A 25,311-nucleotide genomic window follows, 5' to 3' on the forward strand; every position below is an offset into this window, starting at 1 on the left:
TTAACTTTATATTTTTTGCCAATTGGATATGTGAACCTCTATCTTGTTTTGAGTTGGAATTTCTTTGATTATGAATGAAAGTAAACATTTATTCATATGCTTATTAAGGGGCATAACTTTAGTTTCAATGATTTCATTTACTTGCTACTGACACCCCAGGTGCCACTTCCCTGCCCTCCCACTGAGCTAGTCCTTACCTGAGACCTGAGATGGCCTGAGAGGTGGAACTTGAAGAGGAATAAGATTTTGGAGCTAGTGGCACCTTGAGGGGGATTGATGCTATGACTAGAGAAGCCACTATACTATACTATGAAAAACTGAAGGGCAATGTGAGAGTATTGAAAGCCCTTGATTTGGTGTTAACATAGGTACAAGAGGGGCAGAACCAACCAACATAGGGGGGATTTGAGAATCAGAAGAAATAAATTTTGTATAGGGTCTGAATATTCTGTCCCATCCTGTCCCAATAAGAGTATAAATAAAAAATGGACCTTATAGCTGGAGTGGGTCCATTTTTTATTTTAGTCTTATTGAATTTGTATTGGCAGGGGTGGCAACCTGGACCTCTTTATTTCAGTTTCTGTAGTTTTGAGGACTTAGTTTTTCTTATATGGGAAATTGATATTCCTTCAAATCAGTCAAAGGGAGCATTTTATTTCTGGACTCCTTCAGCTCTATTTTTTAATCTCTAGTGTCTTTTTGTGGCTAATGTTTTACAAGAGTGTTAGAGGCCTCACATGCTGAAGTGTTCAGAAACACTTTGGAGGCTGGTGTATCTACATGAGCTTTGTTTCTATTTAATCCCTGTATGCTGTTTTCTCCCTACCCCAGCTTTATTTTGTTTTCATGGGATGAATTTTTTTTTTCCCCCATTTTAGTAAGCTTGGGAGGTGACTGACTTACAAGACTCTTATCTTTGTCTAGTCATTATTTTTTCAGTACTGGGGATCAAGTCTAGACCTCCCAAGTGTTAGGCAAACGCACTACACTGATCTATACCCTCAACCTTGTGTGCTTTATTATATATACTGTTTATCAATGGGCTGGCCCTTTATTATTTTTATCCTAGTCTAGGCCATTAGTTCTCAAACTGGGTTGATGTTACTTCTCCTATCTCTAGTGTTCACAATTTGGCATTGTGACATTTTAGTTGTGTCCAATAGAAGGGAGTGAATTTGCTGTTGGCATCTAGTGGGAGTGGATTGGCTATTTGCATCTAGTGGGTAGAAGTCAGGTGTGGAGGCTCTAAACGTTCTACACTATAGAGCAGCCCTCCATAAGAAAAAGAAGTTACCTGACCAAAATGTTTATTGTGTCAAGATTGAGAAACCTTTGTCTTGGCAGAGTTTGTCCAGGAGGCTGCATTTACCCACAGCTCAGCTGAATTAGATGTGTTCACTAATTTTGATCATAATGATGAAGCAATAGTAATGTTTAATGTGGTCTTGTGCTGTAGCTTTTGAGCAGTTTACCTCCTTCTTTCTTTGTAGTACCTTTCTTTTCAGCTATTTGCTTCTTCTTCCTTAGCCTTATGACATAACATAACTAGGTGAGGTCTTTATAATCTTAGTTGGAATTTGAAGAAGACAAGCATTTAAGACTTGAATATATTTAAGCATTTGAAAATGCTGCTTGATGAGTGAGGTTCCTTTCTAAGCAAGACAGGAGGGCATAATGGTTTAGCATATCCTTAAAAGTTAAGACTACTTGAGTTTTTATCTTGTCTTCACTAAGTAGCAAAGTTACCATGGGCAAATTGCCTAGTCTTGCCAAGCCTCAATTTCTTTTTTCTTTTTTTTTTAATATTTAGTTTTTAGTTGGACACAATACCTTTATTTATTTATATGTGATGCTGAGGATCGAACCCATGGCCTCATACGTGGTAGGCAAACACTCTACCGCTGAGCCACAACCCTAATCCCCCAAGCCTCAATTTCTTAATCTGTGAAGTGAGGATAATAGCAGATATCTCGTTTTAAAAAACAGCTTTGAGATATAACTCACATGCCATACAATCTACTCAATGAAAGTGTATAATTCATTGTTTTCCAGGATATTTGCAGGTTTGTACAGCCATCATCCCAGTTTGATTTTGGAACTTTATTGTTTCCTGTTTTAAAAAAAAAAAACCAATAATCTTAAAGCCATTAATTGTTACTTCCCATCACTCCTTATCTCACTAGTTTTTGTGATAAGCCAGGACAAAAGCTTAGTTTAACATGGTGCCAAAATGTGTGTGGTAAAAAATGATTATAACTTTTGCAAGCAGACTTGATTTGTGGCAAAGTTCATTTACATTACTTTAGAGAAGGGAAATATGGGATAATTGTTGAATGGATGTTTGCATGTTATACTGTGCAAGGAAATTATGTTCAGTGCTGGCTAGATATAACAATGAAAGATATTCCTTCTGTCAAGAGATGTATATTTAATAGGAAGAAAGAGGCTTGTGTAAAAATTATAAAACACAGCAGAATACTATTCATACTTTCAGGAATGCCTAAACAAACATGAAAAACTTCTTGAAGGAGGAACCATTTCACCAAATCTTAAGATATTGGAAAAATGGGACTTTTGCCTCCATTGAAGAGTACTTTGAAGACAGGATTATGGTCTTAAATTTCTGGTAGCTATACCGACAGTCCTTTTTGATATTTCTAATATGTTATGAACCTGAAAATGAAATGTTTTAAATAAACTTAGTGAGAGCCTGATGTCTGTCAGAAGAGGCTATTGATAATGATCTTATTCTGTCATTTTGAGTTAATAACCTTTTAGTTTAGGTTTTGGTTCATCCCAGTTAATTGACTTTATTGAACAAGTAATTTCTAGACAGATTAGGTTCTTATACATATTTTTTCTTTTTTCTCTATTTTTACTAAGAACTATAAATCCTACTGTACTCTTTAACATAGCATCTCTAGTACAATGTGTCCAAAATTGAGCTGTTTTCCCCTACTCTTTTATCTTTTTCCAATTTTTGCTTTGGTTAATAACAGATTTTTTTCCTTTTTCTTTTATTCTTCCTTTTTTTAAGTTGTAAGGAATGACTAGATTTATCATGTTGGAAACCTTAGAGTCATTTTAAATGATCCTATCATCTTCCCTACCTCTCATCAAAGGAGTTAACCAAATTTTGTTGATTCTGATACAGTATTTTAAAGTTCAAAAAACCCCAACTATTTGCAGCTGTGTGGTGGTGCATGCCTGTATTCCCAATGACTCAGGAGGCTGAGGTAGGAGCATTGCAAGTTGAAGGATGGCCTTTCCATGTGGTATTTCTCTGCTTGTTAGTACCCTTTTTCTTCTTGTGCACATCTCCAAAGTTCTGCTATACACCTCCATTTAGTGCGGCCCTAAGCACCTTAGCAAGACCCTGTCTGAAAATAAAAAGGTCTGGGGATGTAGGTCAGTGATGAAATGCCCCTGGGTTCAGTTCCCAGTACCAAAAACAAAACAAAACTAATTGCAAGTATATACTTCAAAAGTAAAGTAAGAGACTTTTTATCCTTTTTCTTTTTTTCTTTATTTTACTTTTGAAGTATGTACTTGCAATTAGTTTTGTTTTTGGTACTGGGAACTGATAAGAGACTTTTTATCCTTTTTCTTTTTTTCTTTATAACCTTTTCCATCTCATTCCAGACTTCTGCAATAATTTATAAATGTTACTGATTTCTTATATATCCTTCTGGGGATTTTAATAATACAAACACATATAAATATACTTATCCCACCTCTCTTCCCTCTTACCACATTTTACACTAATGTTGGGAACATTAACTCCTTTTCCTGCCCCTTACTTTTTTTACTTAACAAAATGTCCTGGAAATCTTTTTGTTCTAGCATATAAAAGCACCACAATAAAATGTTCCAATTGATGGATTGTTTCCCAGTTTCTATTATTATAAAATTACTGTGTTGAGTAATCTTATATGGATATCATTTTGTACATAGGCAGGTATGTTTGGGGTAAATTCCTAGAAGTGGAATTTCTGGAACAAGGAGTGTAACAGATATAATTTAAAAAAAATATATATTTTTTTTAAATTATAGTTGGACACAATACCTTTATTTGTTTATTTTTTAATGTAGTGCTGAGGATGGAACCCAGCGCCTTGCACGTGCTAGGCGTGCGCTCTACCGCTGAGCGAGAACCCCACATTGTAAAGTTGTGCTTCCTAGAGGTTGTAACAGAAATGTATATGTAAGAATACATGTGGGCTGAGGTTGTGGCTCAGGGCTAGAGTGCTCATCTAGCATGTTCGAGGCCCTGAGTTTAATCCTCAGCACCACATAAAAATAAGTAAATAAAATAAAATTATTGTGTCCAACTACAACTAAAAAAACCCCATATATATATATATAGAGAGAGAGAGAGAGAGAGAGAATACATGTATTTCCGTAAACTTGCCAACATTGAATAATCAGACTTTTTGGGTTTTTGCCAATCTATTAGGTGAAAAAATGGTATTTCAGTGTAGTTTTAGTTACATTTTTCTTATGAAGAAATTGAGCATTATTTTATATGTTTGAGCCATTTTTATTTTTCTGAAAACTATTATATTTTCCCCTTTTTTTTTCTTATTTTAAGATTCTGAGTTACTCTTCATTCTTGTATCTTTGGTTTGTTTACTAAAAGTGAAATGTCGCTTGCTTGTTCTCCTGAGTTCTCTTCTTACTGCTAGTCTGTTTGCAATTTTATTCCCTTCCAGACTTGCCTATATGTGTTCTCTTTCTCCCTCCCCCACCTCCCATGGATATTTCTCATCACAAATTTTGTGTCTCATTGCTTGCTTATAACTCTTCAGTGGCTCTTTAATTCAAATACCTTAGCATGAGCATGGTAGCTTGCTGGCATTTCATTTCTTTCTAGGCTCTCTGATTCTTCCAAATGTTTTTTTTTTTTTTTTAATATTTATTTATTTTTTAGTTTTCGGCGGACACAACATCTTTGTTTGTATGTGGTGCTGAGGATCGAACCCGGGCCGCATGCATGCCAGGCGAGCGCTACCGCTTGAGCCACATCCCCAGCCCAGATTCTTCCAAATGTTGAACTGTTCCCAGCTCCCTACTATATTAGACCCTTTATCTCTGTGTCTTTCCATGTGGTATTTCTCAGCTTGTTAAAAACTCTTTTTCTTCCTTGTGCACATTTCCAAAGTTCTGCTTTACACCTCCTATTCAGCAATTAATAGGTTTTTCTCATACCTGACTCTTACTTCAGGCAGTATACATTGCATCTTTTTTTTTTTTTTACAAGATCCCATGTATACCTGATAGGGAAAGTCCCACGTTTTCTGTTTTTATTATTTGTTTAAGCACATGTGTTTCTATGCCCAAGATTGTTAGCTTCTTGAGAGCATGGGCTTTAGTTATTTTGGAAGCCAGCAAAGTGTTTAGCACATAGTAGGTGATAAATATTTATTGAATATACACAAATATATGTATAGAAATTATATATGTGTTTATTCAAAACAAAATTAATATAATATTGAACTCACAAATTCATTAGAAATTATTTGTCTTTTTATTGAAATGTAATGTGCAAAACCTTCATGTTAATTTTGATGATGTATGACATTATACCAGTGTAACCGATATCCCAGAGAAGATGTAAAGCATTTTCATTATCCCAGGAATTTCTCTTGTTTACCTCTCCATTCATTTCTTCTTGCCCTCATGCACTCTAAAAGCAGATTAGTTTTGTTCTGACTTCATACAGTGTGGGTGCTTTTGTATCTGGTTTATTTTTTAACATATAGTTTGTATTCATTCATGTGGTTGGAAGTATCAGTAGTTCTTTGTTTTTCTGTTGAGTAGTATTTCAGTGGATGAATATACCACAGTTTATGGTTTTTTATAGTCATTTGGGTTGAATCCAGTTTTTGACTGAGTTAAGTCCTGTACAGGTCTTTTTGCAAACATGTGTTTTCATTTCTCTTGGATAAATACTTTGAAATGGAATTGCTGGTTTATAGGGAGATGTATGTTTATAAGAAACTAGATTTTCGGGCTGGGGATGTGGCTCAAGCGGTAGCGCGCTCGCCTGGCATGCGTGCGGCCCGGGTTCGATCCTCAGCACCACATACAAACAAAGATGTTGTGTCCGCCGAAAACTAAAAAACAAATATTAAAATTCTAAAAAAAAAAAAAAAAGAAAAAAGAAACTAGATTTTCAAAGTGGTTTTCCGTTTTATACTCCTAACTGAATATATGAGAGTCCTAATTGTTTTATATCCTTGCCAACATTTGAGTAATTAGAATCACCCACGTAATCACTGTTACCTAAGTAATAATAATTTTGGCTATTCTAGTTGTTATATGGTCTCTCATTGTGGTTTTATTTTGGATTTCCTTGATTAGTATTTTTTTTTGTGTGTGTGGAATGGCTCTTCAAATTTTCTGCTCATTAAAAAATGATTTTTTATTATTGATTTGTAGGAATTCTTTTTTTTCTTTTTTATTTGTTCATTTTAGGTATGTATATATCTAGTAGAATATATTATAATTAGGATCCCATTCTTGTGGTTGTATGTGATATGGAGTAAACACTGGTCATGTATTTATATACAAACGTAGGAAAGTTATGTCCAATTCATTCTATTCTTTACTATTCCCATCAGGAATTCTTAATACATTCTGAATATAATTTTTTTTGCCAAATCTTTGAATTTAATATTTCTGTTGTTTGTAGCTTGTCTACCTACCCTAAACTATATTTTTGAGAAGCCGAAGCTTTTAATTTTGAAGAAGTCCAGTTAGCCAATATTTTCTTTTGTTGATTGTGTTTTTTGAATTTGAATAAGCCTTTGCCTACTCCGAAGTCAAAAGAATATTGTGGGGCTGGGACTGTAGCTCAGTGGCTGAGTGCTTGCCTAGCATATGTGAGGCACTGGATTCTATCCTCAGCACTACATAAAAATAAATAAAATGGGTTGGAGTTGTAGCTCAGTGGTGGAGCACTTGCCTAGCATGTATAAAGCACTGGGTTAGATTCTCAGCACCCAATGTAAATAAATAAAAGAAAATAAAGGCCCACCAACAACTAAAAGCATATTTAAAAAAATAAATATAATAAAGGCATGCTGTCAATCTACAACTATTAAAAAAAGAATATTGTCACTTTTTTTTTTTATTTAAAGAAGATTTATAGTTGTGTTTGTCAGCTTTTTTTTTTTTTTTTTACTATATTACATTCCTGAGACAGTCTACTCTCAAAAACTGATTTTGGGGCTCATAGTTTTTGAGTTTCCATTTGGTCATCAGGTGCACCTTCTGTTTTTAAGCCTCTGATGGGGGTGCTGGCTGCAATAGTTACATGTCAGGGAGCAAAACCATGTAACTATTGCATGTGTGTAATGAGAGACTGAGGGAGAAAAGAATGGAGGGAGTGGCAGGGTTCCCACTATTGCCCAGTGACATGAAGATATCCCAGTGGGCCCTACCTCTGAAAGGTTTCACTGTCTCCAAGTTGCACCACCTTAAGATCAAACTTTCTGAGTCATTGGGATTCCATGTGTGTGCCACCATCCATGCCTTTGTCAGTTTGTCAGTTTCTCTGAAAAAGGATTTTGGGATTTTCGATTGGGATTGTATTCATCCCTAGATACTTGGGGAATTGACCTCTTAACAGTATTGAATATGGTCTTCAGTCTTTAACACGGTCCTCAGTGATTCCTTCCTCCCTGTATTTGCAACTTTTATAGTCATCTTCCACATTGTATCAGAGTTGGTTTGTGGAGAAAGGGTGATGATATGTGACTTGAAATTAGTGTATTAAATGCACTGTGGCTTGTGTATTGGTCTCTCTCTTAATACCCACTTTGAGGAAAACAAGTTGCCTTGTTGTGGAGTAGTCACTGCCAAGACTGAAAGTTCTGGCTTTTTTTTTTTTTTAAATGGTATTGGAGATTGAATCCAGGGGTGCTCATTGAGCCAAATCCCGAGTCCTTTTTATTTTTTGAGATATGGTCTTGCTAAATGGTGAGGGTCTTGCTAAGTTGCTGAGGCTTCCCTCAAATTTGCAATCCTCATGCTGTGATCTCGGATTTTACCTGTTTACAAGCTAACAAATCATCCTGCTACAGTTATATAGATGTTGATAGAAGATACATGCATGACTCATGGGTTAGAGTTGAAGGATAGTTTTTTGTAGATAGCAGAGATATTAGTATTTTTGTGCCAGTGCCTTGAGCTCTGGTTTATACTGGGTAATATGAAGTGGACCAGATGACAGTTTTACATGCTGTGCAATGTGTTACATGAGGAAATCTGTATGGACATAGGGGACTTGAAATTTTTTTCCATAATTTTTTAATTGGTACATCAGTACATAATGGTGGGATTTGTTACATATTCATATTTGTACACAATATAACAATATAATTTGACTGATACCATTCTCTAATATTTTCCCTTTCCCTCCCTTCCTCTGCTTCCTGTCTTCCACTGTACAGATCTCCCTTCAATTTTTATGAGATTCTACCCCGTTTTTCTTTGTCTCTAGCTTCTACATATTAGAGAAACATAATAGCCCTTGACTTTCTAAGTTTGGCCTGTTTCACTTAACACAGTGTTTTCAAGTTTCATCCATTTTTCTACAAATGACATAAAAAAATTTCATTCTTCTTATGGTTGAACAAAACTCTACTGTATATTTTTACCACATTTAAAAAATCCATTTTGTCCATTATTGGGTATGTAGTCTGGTTCCACAGTTTGACTCTTGTGAATTGTGCTACTATGACATTGTATGTATGTATCACTGTAGTATGATGACTTTTCAAATTTTTTTTAAAAAAAATATTGTTAATTATAGATGGAAACAATACCTTTATTATTTATTTTTTATGTGGTGTTAAGGATTGAACTCAGTGTCTCACATATGGTAGGCAAGTTCTGTACCACTGAGTACAACCTTAGCCCCTGACTTTAATTCTTTATGATGAATACTGAGAAATGGTATGGTTAGGTCATATGGTGGTTCCATTTCTAGTTTTTTGAGGAAATTTCATACTGATTTCCATAGTGGTTGTACTAATTTACAGACCCATCAACAGTGTAAAAAGTGTTCCTTTTTCTCTTCATCCTCTCTGGCATTTATTATTGTTTGTATTTATTATTGTTTATATATAATATATATATTTTAGTTGTAGATGGACACAATATCTTTATTTATTTATTTTTATGTGGTGCTGAGGATCGAACCCAGGGCCTCATGCATACAAGGCAAGCGCTCTACCACTGAGCTACAACCCCAGCCCTATTGTTTGTATTCTTGATGCTGCCATTCTGATTGGAGTGAGATGAAGTCTCAGTATAGTTTTGATTCGCATCATCCTAATAGTTAATGATGTTGAACATTTTTATATACATTTGTTGGCCATTTATATTTCTTCTGAGAAGTGTCTGATTAGCTCATTTTTCCATTTGTTATTTGGGTTATTATTATTATTATTATTTTTTTTAGTTCTCTATTCTGGATATTAATTCTCTGTCAGAAGAGTAGCTAGCAAAGATTTTCTCCTATTCTGTGGGTTCTCTTCACATTCTCATTTCCTTTTCTGTGCAGAATCCTTTAAATTTGATGCTATCCCATTTGTTAACTCTTAGTATTATTTCCTGAGCTTTAGGGATCCTATTGATAAAGTCTTTGCCTGTGCCAATATGTTGGGAGTGTTGACCCTATGTTTTCTTCTAGGAGTCAGAGTTTCTAGTCTAATACCTAGGTCTTTGATCCATTTTGAGTTGACTTTTGTGGAGGATGAGAAATAAGAATCTAGTCTCATTCTTCTACATATAGATAACCAGTTTACCCAGCACCATTTGTTAAAGACTGTCTTTTCCCCACTTTGTTTTTGGTACCTTTGTCAAGGATCAGATGTCTGTGTGGGTTTGTCTCTGTGTATTCTAATCTGTACCGTTGGTCTGTGTGTCTATTTTAATGCCAGTACCATTTTGCCATTTTGTTTTTGTTCCTATAGCTCTGTAGTAAAATTTGAATTCAGGTATTGTAATGTCTCCAGCATTGTTTTTTTTGGGGGGGGGGCGTGGTTAAAATTGCTATGGTTATTCTGTGTCTTTTATTTGTTGAATTTTAGGACTGTTTTTTCTAGTTGTGTGAAGAATGGCATTTGTATTTTGATGGGGATTACATTGAATTGTTGTTACTTTTTAGTAGCATATCCATTTTAACAATATTAGTTCTACCTATGCATGAACATGGGCATGGGGGTCTTTTCATCTTCTGAGTTTTTTTTTTTTTTTTCTTTTGGTACCCAGGATTGAACTTGGGCACTCTGTCACTGAGCCATGTCCCCAGCCCTATTTTGCATTTTATTTAGAGACAGGGTCTCATTGAGTTGCTTAGTGCCTCAATTTTGCTGAGGCTGGCTTTGAACTCAGGATCCTCCTGCCTCAACCTCTTGAGCTGCTGAGATTACAGGCATGCAAGGTCATCTAAGTTTTAAATTTTTTTTTTCTTCTGTGTTCTATAGTTTTCAATGTAGAAGTCTTTCACTTCCTTGATTTGATTTAAGTTTTCTTTTTTTTTTTAAGGTCTTGTGAATGGGATTTTTCTTTTTTCTTAGCAGATTCATTATTGGCATATAGGAAAGCTATTAATATTTGTATGTTGATTTTGTAAAATACTTTGCTGAACCTATTAGCTATAGCAGTCTTCTCGTGGAGCTTTTGAGTCTTCTAAGTATAGGCTCAGATAGTCTGCAGTGATAATTTGACCTTGTTTTTTTTCTTTTAATCTCTCTTATTTCCTTCTTTTGCCAAATTAGTTGATCTAAGATTTCTGGTACTATATTGAATAGGCCTGGCGAGAGTGGACATACTTGTCTTGCTCTAGATTATAAAGGAAATACTTTCAATTTTCTCTGTTCACTGTGATGTTGGCTTTGGGTTTGTCATATATAACGTGTATAGTGGTGAGGTAAGTTCCTTCTGTCCCTAGTTTGTTGAGTATTTTTATCATGAATGGTCCTTGAAAATTGAAGGCTTTCTTTGCATTTATTGAGATGACAAAATGATTTTTGTCCTTAAATTTATTTATGTGATGAATTGCATTTATTGATTTGATACGATAAACCATCTATTTTAGTCTTTTTTTTTTTTTTTTGCTGTTTTGACTAAAGGATCTGACCAGAACAATAGTAGAGGAGGAAAAGTTTATTTGAGGGCTTATGGGTTCAGAGGTCTTAGTCCATAGAAGGCTGACTCCATTCCTCCAAGGCTGAACATTGTGGTGGGAGAGGGTGGTGGAGGAAAGCAGCTCACATCATGGTGACCCAGGAGGCAGAGAGAGACTCTACTCTCCAGATACAAGACACGTACACCAAAACCATGCCCCAGTTCCCATCTTCTCCAGTCTCACCCTACCAGTTCTTGCAGATTAGGCTAAAGCTACAACCTAATCATTTCTCCTCCAAACCTTCTTGTATTGTCTCACACGTGAGCTTTTGTGGGACACTTCACATCCAAACCATAACACCATCCTTGCTTCTCTGTGATAAAACCAACTTGGTCATGATGTGTAATCTTCTTAATATGTTGTTGAATATGATTTGTTAATATTTTATTATGGATTTTTACATTTAAGTTCATTAGGGATATTGGTCTGTAGTTTTCTTCCCCTGATGAGTCTGTCTCTGGTTTTGGTGTAAGGATGATACAGGTTTCATAGAATGAACTTGTAAGTGTTCCATCTCTTTCTAATAATCAGTAAACTGAGGAACCATTAGCATTAGTTCTTTTTTTAAAAAAAATTTTTTTTATTTTGTTTTTTTATCAAATGCAATGCTGAGAATTGAACCTAGGCCTCACATGTGCTAGGCAAGCGCTCTACCACTGAGTCACAACACCAGCCCACCTTAGTTCTTTTTAAAAGATTGGGTAGAATTCAGCTGAGATTCCATCTTGTTGTGGACTTTTCTTTGTTGGAAGGCTTTTTATGAATGCTTTCATCTCATTCCAGTTATTGGTCTCTTTAGGTTTTCTGTGTCTTCTTTATTCAATTTTGCCAGGTCATGTGTCTAGAAATGTGTCCATTTAATCTCTGCTTTCCAATTTATTGGAGTATAGTTTTTCAAAATACTTCCTAATGATCATCTGAGTTTCTGTTATGTCTGTGGTGATTTCTCCATTTCACCTCTTATTTTTAAATTTGGGTCTTTATTTTCTTTTGATTAGTTTGGATAAGGGCTTACTAATCTTCTTTACCTTTTAAAGAACTAATTGCTTATTCCATTTATTCTTTTATTATTCTCAATTTTCTTTGATTTCAGCTCTGATCTTAATTATTTCCTTCCTTCTACTGGTTTTAGAATTGATTTGTTCTTTTTCAAGGGCCTTGAGATGCATCATTAAGTAGTTTCCTTGAGATCTTTCTGATTTTCTTATGTAGACACTCATAGCCCTAAACTTTCCTCTTAGAACTGCCTTCATAGTGTCTCCAGGGTTCTGATATGTTGTATCACTATTCTCATTTGATTCTAAACATTTTTAAATTTCTTGCATTTTCTTCTGTCACCCATTGATCATTCAAAGATGTATTGTTCAGTCTTCATGTGTTTATATAGTTTTTTTGTGTTGATTTTTGATTTCATTTAATTATGATCTGATAAGATACAAGGAATTATATTAATTTTTTTCTTTTTTTGTATTTGCTAAGATTTGTTGTGGGCCTAAAATATGGTCTTTTTTTTTTTTTTGTACCAGGGATTTAATTCAGGGGCATTTAACCACTGAGCCACATCCCCAGCCCTATTGGTATTTTATTTAGAGACAGGGTCTCACTGAGTTTCTTAGCATCTCACTGTTGATGAGGCTGGCTTTGAGCTTGCAATACTTCTGCCTCAGCCTCCCAAGCTGCTGGATTATAGGTATGTGCCTACCTTTCCTGGCTGTTTTGAAGAAGGTTCTGTGAGCTGCTGAGAGGAAAATGTATTCATCTGTGTTTGGGTGCAATATTTTTGTAGAAGTCTGTTAAGTATTTAATTTATAATAATTTTAGGTTTCAAGTTTCTGCTGAGTTTGTTTGGATGCCCATTTTATTGGTGAGAAAGGTATGTTGAAATCATCTAGTATGGTTGTACTGGGGTCTGAGTCTTTAATTTGAATAGTGTCTGTTTTATGTAATTATATGTACCAGTGTTTGGAGCATAAATATTTACTATTGTTATATCTTCTTGTTGTGTTACTTCCTTTACCAGTATGAAGTGACTTCTTTGTATCTTCTGATTAATTTTGGCTTGAAGTTTGTTTTCTTGGATATGAGAATAGCTAATCCTGCTTGTTTTGGGGCTCTGTTTGCATGTGTATCAATTTCTGTCCTTTCACTTTCAGCCTGTGACTCTCTTTACCTTTAAGGTAGGTCCCTTGCAAACAGTAGATAGTTGGGTCTTGTTTTTTTAATCTATTCTGACAACTTATTTTACTTTGAAATTTAATGTTGTTATAGAGAGCTGTTTATTAATTCTTGTCATTTTGATTTGTTTCTAGTGTTTAATTTGGTCCTGTTTCTCATTTGCTTAACCACTGTATAAATTAGATTTGTGTATTTGTAAGTTTTGAGATGTTATTGATTTTTCTGTAGTATTGGCCTAGTAGTGATAAATTCTTTTTAATTTCTGCTTATCTTGAAAAGTTTTTATGCCTTTGATTCTGAGTAGTAGCTTTGCTGTGCATAGCAATCTTGGTTGACAGTTATTTTCTTTCAAGATTTGGAATACATCATTCTAAGTACTCCTGACTTTTAGAGTTTGTGCTTAAGAAATTGAAAGTAATCATAACTGGCTTACTTCTAAATGTGACCTGATGTTTTTCTCTTGAGGTTTTTAAAATTTTATCTTTTCTTCTGTAAGGCATTTTAATTATAACATACCATGAAGAGATCCTTCTTCCATGTTGTCTATTTGGGATTCTGAATATCTTCTGTATCTGGAAGTCCATTTCATTTTCTTGTTTTGGAAAATTTATTTCCCTGAAGTGTTTATCTATTCCATTGTCCTGAATCTTGCCATCCCTTTTCAGCTCCAATGATTTTAAAATTTGTTTTCTAAATGTTGTCCCAGAGTTTTTGTATATTCTGGTTACGGTTAGTTTTTTAAAATATTGTCTGAATGTTGAAGTTGGCTACTTTGTTTTCCATTTTTATGTGATCTGCTCTATTTGAGAGACTTTACTGAATAGTTTGGTTTGTCTTTCATTTCCAAGATTTTTGTTTGTTCTTTTTCAATATTTTTATCTCCTTATTGAGTTTCTCATTCATAGCTTGTACTGATTTCCTTAATTCATTCAGTTGTTTTTCTGTGTTGTTTGAATTCATTGATCGTTTTATATTCATCCCTTTGAATTCTTTATCTGATATTTCATCTTCTACAATATCTTGAGTCAATTGTTTGTGAATTATGAATGTTAGGAGATATTGTACTAGCTTTTCTCCCCCCACCCCATGTTTCTTGTATTCTTGTGTTGGGTTTTATATATCTCTTAGAGTGGATTTCTCTTTCACTCTTATGTGTGGGCCATTTTAAGGTATGTTCTTCACTTGCCAAAATATCCTAGAATGATCTAGATTGAGACCCTTTTGTATATGTAGTATATCAAGCCTTTATGTTAATTTTCTTTTTCACTGTAGGAATGAATGTCTGTTGAGTGGGACCTGAGAGGCCTACCCTTGCCTTTCCTACTTGGGGCTTGATTGTTGGTTTTTTTTTTTTTTTTTAATCTCCTCTATTATTAAAGCATAGCTGAAGTTCAAGTGTGGTTAATTTGTGCGTGGAGCAAGGTGTGGTATCTTTGGGCTGGGTATAGTTGAACAGCATAGTCCACTCTGTGAACTTGTTGTGTTCTTGTGGATTTCAGGCATCTCATTGAGAAGCAATATGTAGAAATATAAAAAAAGACCCATTAAATATTGTCTCAACATCCACATAGCAGAGAACTGAGGACTTTTGCCAGTGGCCTTGAGTGAACTTGGGAGTAGACCTTTCTGTAGGTGACCTGAGTTACAGTTTGACTGCAACGTCAGGAGAGACTTTCAGCCACACTTACCAGCTAAGTTGCTCCTGCATTATTATTATTATTACTATTATTATTATTTTCTTTTTTCCTTCTTTTTTTTTGTCTTTTCAGTGCTGAGGATTGAATCAGGCCTCACATATGCTAGACAAACACTTTACCACTGAACTACACTCCAGTCCTGTTCCTGAATTCTTGACCTTCAGAAACTGTGTGAAATAATAAATGTTTTGAAGTTGTCTAAAAGCCAGAAATCTTAGCATCATGTACAGCATGTTAAAAATGCAAATTAGTAGACCATCTTAGACCTACTGCATGTGAATCTTTACTTTTAACAAGATCCACAGAGAAGAAAGCTGTATTATTTAAGTCGTGTTAGAAACACATCCAACTTGTCTCATTTGCAAAGTTAAATTTATTTTTAATGCAGTAGAATGACATCATCACTTGAAAATAAAGTGTAATAATAATTTTTAGTAACTTAAAGAAGAAAATAAATATTTTGAGCTGGTAAGTTTTGGGGTTATTTCACAATAATTGACTATTAGTACAGGTTTGTAGTTTTCCAATTAGATAATTTTCAGAAATGTAATCTATACGTGTATATATATATATATATATATATATATATATATATATAGGTCTCTATTATAAAGACTAATGTTTTAATGTGATATATTAATTGTATAATTTGATAATCGGTGTTAATTTATTACTGTAAATATATATAATGTAACCTTTTCATTTGCTCTGTAGTGATTTTGCATGTTAAATTTATCCCTAAAAATTTTGTCCTTGGGTATTTAAAAAAAATTTTTTAATATTTATTCTTCAGTTTTTGGTGGACACAACATCTTTATTTTATTTTTATGTGGTGCTGAGGATCGAACCCAGCACCCCACGCATGCCAGGTGAGCACGTTACTGCTTGAGCCACATCCCCAGCCCCACTTCGGTATTTTTAGAGAGTAGTTTCCAGTTTTTATTTTTTAGTTTTTTTTTCTGCTAGTATATAGTATTTTTTATTGCCTTTTTATAACAGTGATATTATCTGTGAATAAGACAAGTTACCATGCAGTTAATCCCGACCAGTGGATTAACCCACTGATTAGGTTATAATGCTCTTAAGCTAATTATTTTATCTCTAAACTTTATTTTTTAAAAATCTCTTACAGGTTAACTTTTGGAGGGAGGCACCACATATCTAAACCATAACATTAAGCCTTTCATTTCTTATTACCTTACTGGACTGTATGGTATTCTCATCACCACGTTGAAGATAAATAGAGTGGATGTCCTTGTCTTGTCCTTAATGTTAAGGGGAAAGCAGTTAATCTTTTACCAGTGACTGGAATGATTAGCAGTGTACTTTTTTCTAGATTAAAAACAAAGAGATGGAGGATGATCCCTTTATTTCCAGTTTAGCAAGTTTTTTATTTTTATTTATTTTATTTAAAAAAATGTTTATTTTTTAGTTGTAGTTGGACACAATATCTTTATTTTATTCATTTTTATGTGGTGCTGAGGATCGAACCCAGGGCCTTGTACATGCTAGGCGAGTGTTCTACTGCTGAGCCACAACCCCAGCCCAAGATTTTTATTTTTAAATTTTGAATGGATGTTGAATTTTGTTAACTCCACCTTCCTTTTTTGTTTGAAATTTTTATTATTTTAATTTTCCATTTTAAAGAAGTACTTTTTTTCCCTTTTAAAGCTGTATGACTTCCTCCTCCTCCTCCTCCTCCTCCTCCTCTAGTGGTTGCTCTGGGGATTACAGTATTCATCATTAACTTTCATAGTTTACTTAGCATTAACATTATGCCATTTCCTGTAAAATAAAAGGACCTTACAGATGTAATTATATTTAATCTTTGTGCTATTGGTGCAAATGTGTTTTGCCTCAATGTAATTTTTCTTCCTTTCTTTCTTTCTTTGATTTACATAGTTGACTTTCACAGAAGTGTTTAGTAGAAGAGAAAGATAAAGCTTTCTATACTTTTGTATATAACTACACATTGTTTCTGGTTCTTAAAAATATCTTTGTGTTTGAACTGTTTCACATAATGCCATTTCCCCCTTAAGACTTTCTTTAATATTTCATTTTGTTACATAGCCTGATGATAGTCTCTCAACTTTCATTTAAATGAATGTATCTATACATTACTCTTATTTTTCAGGGTTGTTCTTGCTGGATGTAGAATTCTGGATTGACAGTCTTTTAATTACTTTAAAGATGTCATTTTATTCTCTTCTGGTTTCCATTATTTGTTTAACTTTATTATTCAGCGATTTGATGTGTTTTTTAAATTTATTTTGGTACTCTGGGGTTTGCTGAGCTTATCTGATAATATGAATTGATACCTTTCACAAACATTTAGCCGTTATTAAGAAAATAACACTCCCTGTCCTATTTACTTCCTCTTTCTCCTGAGAGTCTAGTTACACCTGTTACTCATCTGATATTTGTTGTGTAGGTCTGTGAGTCTTAATTTTTTTCCACATTTTTTTTTCTTGTAGCTTTTCACATTGTCTATTGACCTGTCTTTTAAGGTCACTGACTAGTGTAATTACTAATGTGCTGTTAAACTCATTTTCAAGTAATGCACCCTTCAATTCTAGTGTTTCATTTAAAATTTTTTCACTTATCTACTAAGAGTCCCCATTGCCACCATGTATTTCTGTTTTTGAGTATATTTGTAATGTCTGTTTTAAAGCCCTTATTTACTAATTCCCTCATCTGGATTACTTAATAGTTATTTTCTGCTGACTGCTCTTTCTCTCTCTTGGCAGTGGGTCACATTTTCCTGCTTCTTTTCATGTCTAGAAAGTTTTAATTGTAAAGTGGACTTTGTGGATGACACATTGTATCTCTGAATTTACATGCATGTTGTTATGAATATAGTTAAATTAATAGCTGATCATCTTGAATTTGTGGAGGCTTGATGTTGTACTTTTAAGATGGGTCTGTAGAAAGCTTGAGATGTTTATTAAGCCCTTTTCAGATCGGAACTTCCACACTCATGTCACCTTTGCAGTGGGTAGCAGCTGAACTTGCTTCTGAATTCTTTCAGCTCTTTAGTTTATTTCAGCTGGAATTCTTGCAGTCTTCTCCAAGCATATGAAGTTCAAGGATCAGTGAAAAATTTGAAGGAGTTTATATTAATTTTTGAGGCTTTTCCTGTTGTGGCTATCATGTTTCCTGAATTTGCCCTCTGAATTTCTAGCTATTTTGTAACCATGAACTCCAAAAAATACTAGCTTTCTGCTTGAGTTCTAGCTAACCCATACTGTTATAGACTCTGGAGTGCATTAGGGTAAAATTGCATAAATTTGGATTTCCCCCAACATACTTCTTTCAGTGGTTAAATCTCTAGTTGTACTTGTTCTTGGTTACTTTCTTTTGTCTTCAAATCATCTTTTCCCCTCAGACTTTATTATCTATGGAAGGATTAGTATGATGAGCTGGAAAAATCCTTTTCCACCACTGTCAGAAATCTTCACAGACTCATTTTCAGTATAATTTAAAACTAGGCCTTATATACCATTACTGACTTTATTCATACCTCTCTTTTTTTTTTCTTTTGGTATTGGGAATTGAACTCAGGGTCACTTGACCACTGAGCCTTATCCCCAATCCTATTTTGTATTTATAGACAGGGTCTCTGAGTTGCTTAGTGCCTTGCTTTTGCTGAAGCTGGCTTTGAACTCTCAATCCTCTTGCCTCAGCCTCCTGAGATGCAGGGATTATAGGTGTGTGCCATTGCACCCAGTTTTCATTTATACCATTTTTTAGTGTTAAATGTTTTTAGGATAAGGTACAAATTCACTGTTGCTATTGTTAAGTACACTTGGTCTGAATAAGTCATTATTTAGTGAAAGGACAGAAGCTTAAAAAATTTTTAAAGGCTTGTGAAAGACCAGCCATATTCTGGTGTTGTTTTTTATTAGCAGTAATTTGATAACAGTGGGACACATGGTACCAGATATCAACTGTTTTTAACCTTTACCTCTTTTGGTATTTCTATTCTGAAGAAAAAGTACTAAAATGTAAATGTTTGTCTGAATGACTCCTGTCTAAAAATAGATAAGGTTGTTGAACATCTGTCTTTAAGTGGTTATATATTGACCCTCTTGGATCATTGCACAAAAATTTTTGACTGTCATTTTAGCTACACAGATTTTTAAAAAAGTATGTTCAAGAGATTACATGTACATCTTTTAGTGGATTTATTGTTTTGTGATGCTAATATAAGTCTAAGGTAATGCTTAGTGTTGTATAAATGTATTTATTAAGGTTTGTTGATTTTCATTTTTTTCTCTTGAACAGTGTTCATTTTGTTGTTTCAATATAAGTTTAACTGTAAGAAGGTACGTTTTAAAACTTGAACTTGAAATCAAGGAAGTAAAGGAATTCTAAATTTAATGATTTTCAGTTAAACCTTAAGTATTTTTGTTGATGTAAGGGAAGTAAGATGCATGATAGCCACAATATGTGATGCATGACTTTATCTTTTAGTGTTATTTAAACTATGAAAGGTGACAAGTGATGAGCTCATTCTATAGTAGTCTAATCCTAAATTACACTTCCTTCTCTGTAAACTAGAGTTTGATCAGAGAAGCAAATCATTGTGAACATATGAGGGATTTATTGTAGTAATGGATGTTTACCAAAAGTAGGAACTGGTTGTGTACTACTGAGTCTGGTGATAGGCTTGAAGTCAGTAGAATTGTCAGTTGGAAAGGGAAAGTAGACATGAAGGGGAGAGCTTGATTGTACTAGAAACTGCAAAGGTGATTTGGAAGTCATGGAAATAACCCATGATCCCAAGCTTGCAACTTTGATGATGTGGTAATGTACAATAGCTAAAGCTCACTTTATCATGGAGCTATACACAAATCTGTCCCAGGATTAGTTATAGAACCTAAAGAAGCATCTGATAAGAGATGGGGTTGTTGTGGGTTCAGTAGCTATCCCATGCCAAAGGTGAGCCAAGAGGTCCATGTCTGTGAAAGTACCTGATCTTATGTAGAATTTCTGCACATTACTAGCATGCTGCTACTTTACTTTTGTCTTCTAAATGTCATGAGAATTTTCTTTTGAGGCCAAGCCTAACCCACATCTGTGTAGGGATCAAAATTTGGAGAAGTATAATTACAACCTAGGTATGTTAATAAAATACAGAGCCATGACAATCCACCCCTTGTTACCATGCCACCTATGCCATACACCTCTTTAGTCAGAGAAACTTGCAAATAAAATTATACTTTTGTTATGCATAGTGAAACTATATATTATTGAAATAATACACAAACCCTCTTTAAAAGAAGATATTAAATCCATTTGTCCCTTGTTGGATTAGGTTTCATTTTACCTAAGTTAATACTACGTAATTTAAATGCTGCCACATGAAGTTAGCTACTATTAGGTGAATGTAGGAAGGGTGATAAAAAGTATATTGGTTACTATGTACACACTTTTGTATTAAAACGAGAAAATATTCATAGAGTTCTTATTTCTGTAGCTAGGTATGTAGTATAGTTGTTATCTGTAATTGCCTTCTTCCACTGACATTTCATATTCACTCTCTCTTTGGCAACTATCTCATCTAGCTTTTTGCCTGGTGGGGTGACCCAAACTTTAATTCTTTCAGGGTCTGGTAATTAGCAGTTCTGCCTGGATTGTTTTTACTGACTTTAATGATAATACATGAAAATAGTAAATGTAACCCCAAAGAAACTGCTGCATTTCAGACATTATTTTTTTTTTAAATTTTTTTTTAGTTGTAGTCAGACTCAGTACCTTTATTTATTTATTTTTATGTTGTGTTGAGGATCGAACCCAGTGCCTTGCATGTGCTAGGTGAGTGCTCTATCGCTGAGCCCCAGCCCTCCAGACATTCTTTTTTTTTTTTTTTTTTTTTTTAAAGAGAGAGAGAGAGAGAGAGAGAGAAATTTTAACATTTATTTTTCAGTTTTTGGCGGACACAACATCTTTGTTTGTATGTGGTGCTGAGGATCGAACCCGGGCCGCACGCATGCCAGGCGAGCGCACTACCACTTGAGCCACATCTTCAGCCCCCAGACATTCTTTTTGTTAGCCTTTTTGTGTACCTTGATAGTAAGATCAGTTATCCCAGTCAGTTATGTAACCCCCTTTGTTGGTTAATTCATTGTCATGAAGACCAAAAGTGGTTGATTGACAGTCTGAGTTTCCAGTTTAATGGTGTCATTGCTGCATTCCTTGGTGGAAACATTCCTTCCTTGGGAATGAAGACCTCTAAATTCACAAAGCCTAATGTTGTTGGGATTGAAAGAAAAAAAGAAGAAAAAAAAATGAAAAAAAAAAAGACGAACATGTTTATGTGCTTATGGGAATAAGCTAATAGAGGAAGAATGACACTGAAGACAGGAGAGAGATTTTATGATTGCTGGAGCAGTGGTCTTGAGGAGGAAAGAATTGACTTTACTACAAGGATTGGCTTTATTTAAGAGTTCCGACAACTTCTATTAGGAAGAGACAGTTTATGGGCATGGATGCATGTAGGCTGATAGATGGTGGTTGTTATTACATATCAATGACTTAAGAAGCAAAGTTAGCAGTTAAGAACGAGAATGTGCTAATACAAATGAACATAGGTCAATCTCAGAATACTTGAGGATTTAATAAGGTACAATTGCTCAGCTTTCTGTCACTTTGACCAAACACCTGAGATAAAAAAAAATATTAAAGATTTATTTTGGTTCATGGTTTTAGAGGTTTCAGTCCATAGTTGGCTGACTCCATTGGCTTGGGCTTGAGATGAGGCAGAAGAACATCATTATAGTGGGTATGTGGGGCAGAGATTGCTTACTTCATGGAAGCCAGGAAGAGAGAGAGGGGGTGGGGAGGGAGGTGTGTGGGGGCTGGGGATAAAATGTGACTTCAGAAGGCATGCTGCAGTTACTTCCTCTTCCATCTAGCCTCAACTCCTAGTTTTCTCCATTTCCTAGAAGTACTATGAGCTGGGAACCAAGCCTTCAATGCATATCCTTTGGGGGACATTCCAGATACAAATCATCACAGGTACCTAATACACAAATATTTACTTATGTTGAAAGAATTGTTAATATCCAGGAAAGTGCACAGTAAACTAATGGAGTGGCTCTTAGCAACTGAGTTTTAATTCTTGTTCTGTTATTTATTTTGGGAATTTTTTTTATTTGCTTAAAGGAGGAAACAGTTGCATATACTATTTTAAGTTTTTATAAATTACTTTGAAATTAATGTAAATAGGAAAATACTCTTTTCAGGAAGGAAAATATTATAGCAGTATTAAATGTCTGTCACATCTATTTTGACACTGGAAGTTATAGAAAGTAATGTAGACTGTGTCTTTACTAATTCCACTTTTTTCACTGTGTGTTTCAAACAACTGTTTCTCTGCAGTAACACTCCTTCCCTAACCCCAAATACAGTGGCATAAAACACTGCGTTATGTATTATTATTACTCATGAATCTATGGATCAAATAAGTGGTTCTGATCATGTGGGCATTGTTCATATCTGTGGTCACTTGGTGGGTTGACCGGAGTGCGGCCTGTTTTGGTGTGTTAGCTGGTTCTCTGCTTGAAAATGGAGGGTGACTAAGTCATGTGTATCTTAACATTTATAAGAACAGTCTGGACTTGTTCACAACATAGTGGTGACAGGATTTCAAGAGAGTGAGTGGAAATGGGCAGAATCTCTTCCCTTGGTCCAAGGCCGTCTTTTTTTCCCTCCCTGTGTTTAGTGGGGAGAGAACCTAAGGCCTTGCATATACTAGGCAAATGTTTTACCACTGAGCCACATCCCAGCTCCTAAGGCAAGTCTTTGAAGCCAGACAAAATTCAAGTTGTGGGAAAAACCACCTCTGCATCTTGAAGGAAGGACCTGCTTGGTCACATTGAAAGGTATATGAATATAAGGGGGCATTGGAGAATTGGGGCCATTTTTATAATAGTTTTGCCATGCAGTGTGATCTTGTCCCATCCCCCCCCCCCCCCCCCCGCCTGCCTTAGGAGAATAATGATACTTTCTGAAAGATTATTTAAGAATTAGATAAAATAATCTACGTGAAGTATTTATGGAATATAGTAGTCCCTATTTATATTTTAGGTTTTCCTGTCTCTGGTTTCAGTTACCCACAGTCAGTCAGTCCAAAAATGTAAATGAAAAATCCAGAAATAAACATAAATTTTAAATTGTGTGTTGTTAGGATAAAGTCTTACAACTGTCTTACCTGTGATATGAGTCATCGTTTTGTGCAGCATATCCTTGTTTCTATATGTACCTGCTTGGTACTCATTTTGTATCTCAGTTATCAGCTTGACTTTCATGACATCACAGTGCTTAATGTTCAAGTACCTTATTTCATTTTACAGTTGTCCCAAAGTAAGAGTAGTGATGCTGGCAGGTCTGACAGACCAAAGAAAAGCTGTGTAAGGTCCTTTTGTTAAATGAAAAGGTGAAAGTTCTTGACTTAAAAGTTCTTGAAAGGAAAAAAAATATTATATGCTGAGGTTGCTAAGATGTATGGCAATTTATTGTGCCTCATTTATAAATTTTGAATATTATATATGTTTATGAAGGAAAATGTATATATAGAGCTTGGTACTATCTATGGTTTTACACATCCAATGGGGGTCTTCAGACTTATCCTCTACTAATATGGGAGAACTATTGTAATGGATGTACTCCAGTAATACTTAATAAATGTTAAATGTTATTACTCGGTAATAATAATAATTATGCAGGGTTTATATTTATGACTAAGTCCTCATAATTATCCTGTAATACCTTCATTATCTCCTTATAGTTGAGACATTGTTGCTTAACTTACCAATATAGTAAGACTGGCAGTAGATACAACATTTGAATCAAAAAGAATTTTTAACATCTAAATCATTTCTTTGAGAACCAATATAGTGGTTAAAAATGTTGGCTGTAGAACTTCTGACTTTGCCCTAACCCTCCATAGTTATTTAGCTTTGGGCTAATTACTTACCTGCATGTGTCTGACTCTAGGAAAAAGTCTACTTACAGGGTTGTTGGTAAGGATGAAATGAATTAATACATACTAAATGTTTAAAATCATGAGACCAGGCTAGGCATTCAATACATTATTTCTCTTCCTTTAATTATTACACTATGCTGCCTTTAATCCAAACCTTTTAAAACTTTTCTTATTGAAGTTAAAATGATCATGACATTACTACCCTTCCTTTTTAGAGTCATTTAACTTTTCATTAAGCATTTTTAAAAAGAGCAGGTATAAAATGATCAAAAGTTATGATTTAATTTCCTAATGTAGGGCTGGGGTTGTGGCTCAGTGGTAGAGCACTTACCTACTATGTGTGAGGCATTGGGTTTGATTCTCAGCACCGCATATAAATAAATATAATAAAGTCCATTGACAACTAAAAAAATTATTTAAAAAATTTTCTAATGTAATAATTGTGGGTTTTACTAATGCAAAGTTATTATATAAGGACATTTCAATTTGGAGAAAAACTATTCCTTAGTACTTGATTCTTTTTCCTTTTTCTACATTCCCATTCTAAGCTTTTCCTGTGTAATGTCATTCATTTCCAGTGGCTTCTATAGTATATTGGCTACTCCCAAATCAGCACCTGAAGTTTGAACTCATTCTTGATTTTCATTCATTCATTTTTCTTCTCTTTCGAGTTAGTCATTAAATTACCTTTCCTTTTGTCTCAAATCTTTCTCTTTCCATTTATACTTTTTGTTTTTGGTTTAGTTGGGATTTTAACTTTATTTTTTCCTTAAATTAGTTTAGTAGCCTCTTAACTACTCTCTCAACTTCAATCTAAACCTTTTCCTACTGTATCCTCCAGGAACTGTCAGACAGTTTTTGCAAAAGACTTTTTATCAATTTACTCCCCTTCTTTTTAGTTGAACTTCCTATTGCCTGTAAAAAAGGGGGGGGGGGACGAGCATTCAGACTTCTTGGTAAATCTGACTTTGCTTCCCTCTCCAGCAGAATCTTCAATTAACTCCTAAAAGAAATTTTTTGAGTTGTAGTTATATGAAATTATTGAATTATTGAAATTATTATCTGTCATATTCTCTTTCACTTCTTTGCGTGTGCCTATACTTTTAAATTTATCAAAATCCTCTGCCTAGGTTTATTCTGTTGACCCAACTTTCAGACTGTATCTTTTTAAAGATTTAACGGTATGCGATTTCTGAGGGAGTTTTTTTTACCCCATTGTCTCACTTTCTGATTCCTAGAATTTTTACTTG

General features: G+C 34.5%; 1 protein-coding gene and 1 non-coding gene across 8 annotated transcripts in view; one reads left to right on the forward strand and one right to left on the reverse strand.

The window, feature by feature from the left end:
- The window catches only part of Pds5b (PDS5 cohesin associated factor B), a 193,993-nt gene that overhangs the window by 5,222 nt on the left and 163,460 nt on the right, over positions 1 to 25,311 (forward strand). The gene's annotated exons all lie outside the window — the stretch shown is intronic.
- Positions 9,187 to 9,259, reverse strand: Trnat-ugu (transfer RNA threonine (anticodon UGU)). Its single transcript has one exon. It is a non-coding gene; the product is annotated as a tRNA-Thr (tRNA).

The sequence above is a fragment of the Marmota monax genome, unplaced genomic scaffold (assembly GCF_021218885.2).
Source record: "Marmota monax isolate L192 unplaced genomic scaffold, Marmota_monax_Labrador192_F-V1.1 WCK01_AAM20220418_F8-fsc00011, whole genome shotgun sequence".
In the NCBI taxonomy this organism is placed as follows: Eukaryota; Metazoa; Chordata; class Mammalia; order Rodentia; family Sciuridae; genus Marmota; species Marmota monax.